Consider the following 7712-nt stretch of genomic DNA (forward strand, 5'->3'; position numbering starts at 1 on the left):
TGACGTGACGTGACTCTGGGCGATCAGCGGAGACGTGACGTGACGTGACTCTGGGCGATCAGCGGAGACGTGACGTGACGTGACTCTGGGCGATCAGCGGAGACGTGACGTGACGCTGGGCTATCAGCGGAGACGTGACGTGACGTGACTTCTGGGCGATCAGCGGAGACGCGACGTGACGTGACTCTGGGCGATCAGCGGAGACGTGACGTGACGTGACTCTGGGCGATCAGCGGAGACGTGACGTGAAGACGCCTGGGCGATCAGCGCAGACGTGACGTGACTCTGGGCGATCAGCGCAGACGTGACGTGACTCTGGGCGATCAGCGCAGACGTGACGTGACGTGACTCTGGGCGATCAGCGGAGACGTGACGTGACTCTGGGCGATCAGCGGAGACGTGACGTGACTCTGGGCGATCAGCGGAGACGTGACGTGACTCTGGGCGATCAGCGGAGACGTGACGTGACTTGGGGCTGTCCGATCAGAGGAGACGTGACGTGACTCTGGGCGATCAGCGGAGACGTGACGTGACTCTGGGCGATCAGCGGAGACGTGACGTGACTCTGGGCGATCAGCGGAGACGTGACGTGACTCTGGGCGATCAGCGGAGACGTGACGTGACTCTGGGCGATCAGCGGAGACGTGACGTGACTCTGGGCGATCAGCGGAGACGTGACGTGACTCTGGGCGATCAGCGGAGACGTGACGTGACTCTGGGCGATCAGCGGAGACGTGACGTGACTCTGGGCGATCAGCGGAGACGTGACGTGACTCTGGGCGATCAGCGGAGACGTGACGTGACTCTGGGCGATCAGCGGAGACGTGACGTGACGTGACTCTGGGCGATCAGCGGAGACGTGACGTGACGTGACTCTGGGCGATCAGCGGAGACGTGACGTGACGTGACTCTGGGCGATCAGCGGAGACGTGACGTGACGTGACTCTGGGCGATCAGCGGAGACGTGACGTGACGTGACTCTGGGCGATCAGCAGAGACGTGACGTGACTCTGGGCGATCAGCGGAGACGTGACGTGACTCTGGGCGATCAGCGGAGACGTGACGTGACTCTGGGCGATCAGCGGAGACGTGACGTGACTCTGGGCGATCAGCGGAGACGTGACGTGACGAGACCCGGGCAGATCAGCGGAGACGTGACGTGACGTGACTCTGGGCGATCAGCGGAGACGTGACGTGACGTGACTCTGGGCGATCAGCGGAGACGTGACGTGACGTGACTCGGGGAGATCAGCCGAGACGTGACGTGACTCTGGGCGATCAGCGGAGACGTGACGTGACTCTGGGCGATCAGCGGAGACGTGACGTGACGTGACTCTGGGCGATCAGCGGAGACGTGACGTGACTCTGGGCGATCAGCGGAGACGTGACGTGACTCTGGGCGATCAGCGGAGACGTGACGTGACTCTGGGCGATCAGCGGAGACGTGACGTGACTCTGGGCGATCAGCGGAGACGTGACGTGACTCTGGGCGATCAGCGGAGACGTGACGTGACTCTGGGCGATCAGCGGAGACGTGACGTGACTCTGGGCGATCAGCGGAGACGTGACGTGACTCTGGGCGATCAGCGGAGACGTGACGTGACTCGGGGCGATCAGCGGAGACGTGACGTGACTCTGGGCGATCAGCGGAGCCGTGACGTGACTCTGGGCGATCAGCGGAGACGTGACGTGACTCTGGGCGATCAGCGGAGACGTGACGTGACTCTGGGCGATCAGCGGAGACGTGACGTGACTGTAGGCGATCAGCGGAGACGTGACGTGACGTGACTCTGGGCGATCAGCGGAGACGTGACGTGACGTGACTCTGGGCGATCAGCGGAGACGTGACGTGACGTGACTCTCGGCGATCAGCGGAGACGTGACGTGACGTGACTCTGGGCGATCAGCGGAGACGTGACGTGACGTGACTCTGGGCGATCAGCGGAGACGTGACGTGACTCTGGGCGATCAGCGGAGACGTGACGTGACTTTTCGATAAGCGTTGACGTGACGTGACTCTGGGCGATCAGCGGAGACGTGACGTGACTCTGGGCGATCAGCGGAGACGTGACGTGACTCTGGGCGATCAGCGGAGACGTGACGTGACTCTGGGCGATCAGCGGAGACGTGACGTGACTCTGGGCGATCAGCGGAGACGTGACGTGACTCTGGGCGATCAGCGGAGACGTGACGTGACTCTGGGCGATCAGCGGAGACGTGACGTGACTCTGGGCGATCAGCGGAGACGTGACGTGACTCTGGGCGATCAGCGGAGACGTGACGTGACTCTGGGCGATCAGCGGAGACGTGACGTGACTCTGGGCGATCAGCGGAGACGTGACGTGACTCTGGGCGATCAGCGGAGACGTGACGTGACTCTGGGCGATCAGCGGAGACGTGACGTGACTCTGGGCGATCAGCGGAGACGTGACGTGACTCTGGGCGATCAGCGGAGACGTGACGTGACTCTGGGCGATCAGCGGAGACGTGACGTGACTCTGGGCGATCAGCGGAGACGTGACGTGACTCTGGGCGATCAGCGGAGACGTGACGTGACTCTGGGTGATCAGCGGAGACGTGACGTGACTCTGGGCGATCAGCGGAGACGTGACGTGACTCTGGGCGATCAGCGGAGACGTGATGTGATGTTGTAGTGGCCGCCATTTTGTGAGTGCTCTCCTGAGCGGCAGCCATTACGTGATTCTCCGTGGTGTCAGAATCCTCCGCGACACCCACAGTAAAACATGAACCATCAGTTAACAGGGCAAAGTCCAGAAGTTCAACGAATGATCCTCGGGGACCGTTGGTGATTAAATAGCCCTTCAGTGGTTCATTTAATCCATAACAAAAAAAGTCAATGAGGGCACGGTCCGGCAGATCAGATAAGTTAGCTATATCCAAAAAGTTCTGAATATGATCCTCGAGGTTAGAGTTACCTTGGCGAAGACTGACAAGACACATTGCTGGGTCCATGCTGAAGCTGATAATGCTCCTAGAAGCTGCTGGATCTTTGTGCGGCGAGGTCTTCTGTAACGAAGGCGGGACTCAGAGTAAGATCCAAATGCAGCTTTATTAAAAGGTGAGCGTGGTCGTACAGGCAGGGTCAATCAGGTGCAAACAGGAACAGCGAAGGACAGGCAGAGTCGTAGTCAGGAAGCAGGCAAAGATCAGGACAGGCAGATATCACTCACAGGACGGTATACAAAGCACAGGTCAGGACAGGCAGCAACGGGTCAATAACAGGTAACAGGTAACAGGTAACAGGCAGGAACAATAACAATAAACAGACAGGATATAAATGCTCAGAACTGTAACGGGAGTTAGCAAGACCTCGCTGTGAGGTGGTGTGAGTGAAAGTCCTTTATAGTCCTGTTAATGTACTGCAGCTGGGTGTGGTGATTAGTGATAGTGATTAGTGGAGTGAGTGCAGGTGATTGGCAGAGGGTAATGTAGTCCGGGAACTGACAGGAACAGACGGTGATCATAACAACATTGGTATGTACAGTGCAAAGCAATGTTTAGTGTAGGAAGAGAACATACAAACAGATACATTTGCAGAGCACACCACCACCTCCTGATCAACTGAAATGTAGGAAGCAAACATGGCGTGTTCTTATACTAGGCGATTTCACTCTGTAAATGTATGTAGCTGTTTGCACGTTCTCTTCCTACATTAAAGGTGTCAGAATACAGAGTTCATCAGTTTGTTGCGTATGGAGCTGCATAGCTGCAGACCAGTCAGGGTGCCCATGCTGACCCCTTTCCACCGCCGAAAGAGCCAACAGTGGACACGTGAGCATCAGAACTGGACCACAGAGCAATGGAAGAAGGTGGCCTTGTGTCTGATGAACAACATTTTCTTTTACATCACGTGGATGGCCGGGTGCGTGTGCGTCTCTTACCTGGGGAACACATGGCACCAGGATGCACTATGGGAAGAAGGCAAGCCGGCGGAGGCAGTGTGATGCTTTGGACAATGTTCTGCTGGGAAACCTTGAGTCCTGCCATCCATGTGGATGTTACCTTGACACGTACCACCTACCTAAGCATCGTTGCAGACCATGTACACACTTTCATGGAAACGGTATTCCTTGGTGGCTGTGGCCTCTTTCAGCAGGATAATGCTCCTGACACAAAGCAAAAATGATTTGAGGAGCACAACAACGAGTTTGAGGTGTTGACTTGGCCTCCAAATTCCCCAGATCTCAATCCAATCGAGCATCTGTGGGATGTGCTGAGCAAACAAGTCTGATCCATGGAGGCTCCACCTCACAACTTACAGGACTTCAAGGATCTGCTGCTTGGTGTCAGATACCACAGCACACCTTCAGGGGTCTAGAGGAGTCCATGCCTCGACGGGTCAGGGCTGTTTTGGCAGCAAAAGAGGGGCCCAACACAATAAAGGTGGTCATATTGTTAGCCTGATTGGTATATATATATATATATATATATATATATATATATATATATATATATATATATATATATATATATATGTGTATATATGATTATTATTGCTTCACAAAGAATCTGAAAATCGGAACGCATAAAAAGAGACACAATGCATTCCTTTGAGTTCAATACATGTGCTACCTGAATATAAATTGCAAAAATAAATAAATAAAATAAGCATAAATATGGTCCAGTTAGAAAATTTTGGGATGGCCTCTAAAAAGAGTTTCCATTTTCTAAAGATGTGCTGGTACTGGTGTATTTAGGAGAATGTCCTCCACTGCCCAAGAATGATCTGTATTCGACACGTAAGGTTTGCGGTCATACTTTAACATCTAAGCTCCTCACATCATGGTGGCTGGGCAGCAGCTATGAAAAATGAAAACAAAAGCAACATGCCGGAACTTCGCACCGCAACAGCACCTTCATACCTGCAAGCTGACCGCATACTATCAACAGTTTGTGAAGGTTCATAGTTGCACGCAACACTTTAGTGTGTGAAGAAACTATAGGGTACATTACATATATCACTGTGTGCGTACACATATATATAATAAGCTGATTGATCTTGCAGTTTCAAACATGTGTCCCCTCAGATGTGTTTGAGAAATTGCAAGTGCTTCGGTGGTAACATGCACTGTAATACTTAAAGCAGCTGCTGGCCACAGCAAATACGGACTGCTATTTTTGATATTGACTGCTGCAAAATATTTTTAGACAGGAAAATGTGGGATGATGGATTCTTGCTCAGGAAATATTTTTTCGTAATTTCCGAAGAAGAAGATATAGCCTTGGCAGAACTTGTTTTGTGGTTTTCTGATCCACCCCTCACTTAACTTACTCAGCCACTGGTCACCATCAGTGGAAAAACAATCAAAACAGAAGCACATGGAAATGAAACAGTTGTTAAGCAGTCTCCACAACATGCTCCCATATGAAACAATTTCACTCATCCCATTAATCCAATCTTTCAGGTCTGAGGTTTTGGGGCATTTCCAATTGAGTAAAATCATCCTAAATGCATTTTGGGTACCAAAAAAAAAAAAAAAAAAAAAACTCTTTTCCTCAAGTATTCCCAAACCATACTATTGTTCTGATGGAACACATCACATAGCACAGGGGTATTCAATTAAAGTTCCCAGAGGTCCGGTCTTTATATTTCCTCCTAGCGGAGGTCCGGACAATAATTTTTTGGAACGGGGCAGCCATGGTACTTTGTAAAAGAAAACATCCTAAAACAATCAAAATAGTCATTAAAAATGCAGGGGTGTATACAAACCACAAACAATACAACCAAAATGTATATCCGTTTTTCTTATCTGTCATTTGATCTTGCCAACAACACAAAGCAATAGTTGTTTAAATACGAGTTATGTTCATAGGTTGACCACGCAGTCTTATTATAATTATTAAATTATCCTCCACATAGTATTTTAGGTTACGTCTGGGACAGAGAACATCTCTTACTACAGTATATTCAACTGCAGCAAGCCCACTGATCTGCCACTTAACATTATATTTAGCAAAACCCAACAAAATGATAGATAGCTTAACATCAGTTCACACTTATCTCAGTGTTATTTTGGTGAATTGACGTGTTTATCCAAATGAAATGGAGGAGTAACTGAAGGTTATGTAACACAGTAAGCGTCGCGTATGTTTGAGTTTGTATAGTAGAGGAAACAAAGCCATTCATTGTTTTCCAGATGGATGCAGTAAATTACCTTCAAAAGGATGGAAGAGCTTCTGTACACATTGGCTATTGCCCTTGGATAGTCACATACCTTAACATCGGGTATGTGTTTTCATGAAAGCAGATCTGTATCATCACAAGCGCTCTCTTTTCTGATGCTAAATTTCACGTTTTTTTTCAAGTTTTAACAGCCCAGCCACCTAAAGACATGCTCATTTAAATTCTCACTATGTCTTCCTTTATATAGCTTTATAACCCCACATCCTGGAATTATGACAAAATCATTTCTCTTGCATTTGAGCACCCAATGATTATGTAACCAATCAATCATATCATATCATATCAACAGCTAATTTGAAAAATTTCATGCCACCCTAATACATAACTGCTCAGTCTGACTTCCTGTATCGGATGCACCTCACCTCATGAAAAAAAAAACAAAAAACCTTGTTGTAGGTGACTAAGATCCATAACGTTGTGGTCTACTCCACATCCTTTACAATGGGCCCTTATTTCTTCATTCTAGACAAAAAAAGATAAAGGCAATAGATTACACAACAAAACATTTCAAAATCAAAATAGTTTGATTGTGAAGCAGGTTTGGGGTTGAAGGATGTCAAGAGAAATGGAGTGTTCTCTTCCAAACAATTTGATAAAGATTTTAAAAGATATAATAAAAAGCAAAAAAATGCTAAACTTGAAGAATCTCTGGGGTCTATGAAGTTTTCATAAGTTAGACAAAAACACATGCTGTGAGCTCGGGTGAAATGTATACCACATCCTGTAAAGGTGACAATTGTTGCATTATGTGTGTAGGTGAACATGGGTTCTGGGGGACAGAGGCATTGTTGTGTGTAACCGATAAGAATGAAGACAGTTAGGAAATAAATGTCTAGCAAGGTAGAAATCTGATAAAAATGTATAATAAAGAAATGTGTGTATTGCTTAAGCCTTTGACGCAAATTGAAAAAGCATTGACACTAGTAAAAAAGGTGATACACAAGTAACATAGCAATTGACGCATGCAGGTAATATTCTAACGCAAGAAGAAACCGCATGTGTGTAAATGAAGAGAAAAATGCGTCAAAAGAGAATATAAAAACAGGGGCCTCAATAGCTCTAAGAGGAGTAGTAGAATATTGTGTAGTTTTTGCTGAAGAAAGAAAGAGCATACAAGCAAGCAGCAAGCGGAAGCCGTCGCCAGACCACAACCCTCAGAAGATCAAAGAAGACACCTGATTTTCTTAGAGAAGAACATATATTGAATAGAGAAGAGGGTAAGCTTTAAAAATGTAATTATTTATCTGGCTCATGGAACTTCCAGCTTAGCTGGCATAAATTGGTGTATTTAGCTTTTGCCTTTGCAAGAAATAATAAAATGAGAATGGGGACTGCCCTCAAACTCTGATAGTATTGTCTCAGTCTGTTTATTGTTGTAGAGTGAGAATCCATTTGGGGTATCAGAAGTTGACTGTCTGAAAAAGATAGATTTTTATAAAGATATCCCGACGGACTTTACAAAGTCAGTCAAGGTTTCCAACCAGTCGCAACAGAGTGGGCCGTGGGA

Source organism: Chanodichthys erythropterus, chromosome 7 (genome assembly GCF_024489055.1).
Source record: "Chanodichthys erythropterus isolate Z2021 chromosome 7, ASM2448905v1, whole genome shotgun sequence".
In the NCBI taxonomy this organism is placed as follows: domain Eukaryota; kingdom Metazoa; phylum Chordata; class Actinopteri; order Cypriniformes; family Xenocyprididae; genus Chanodichthys; species Chanodichthys erythropterus.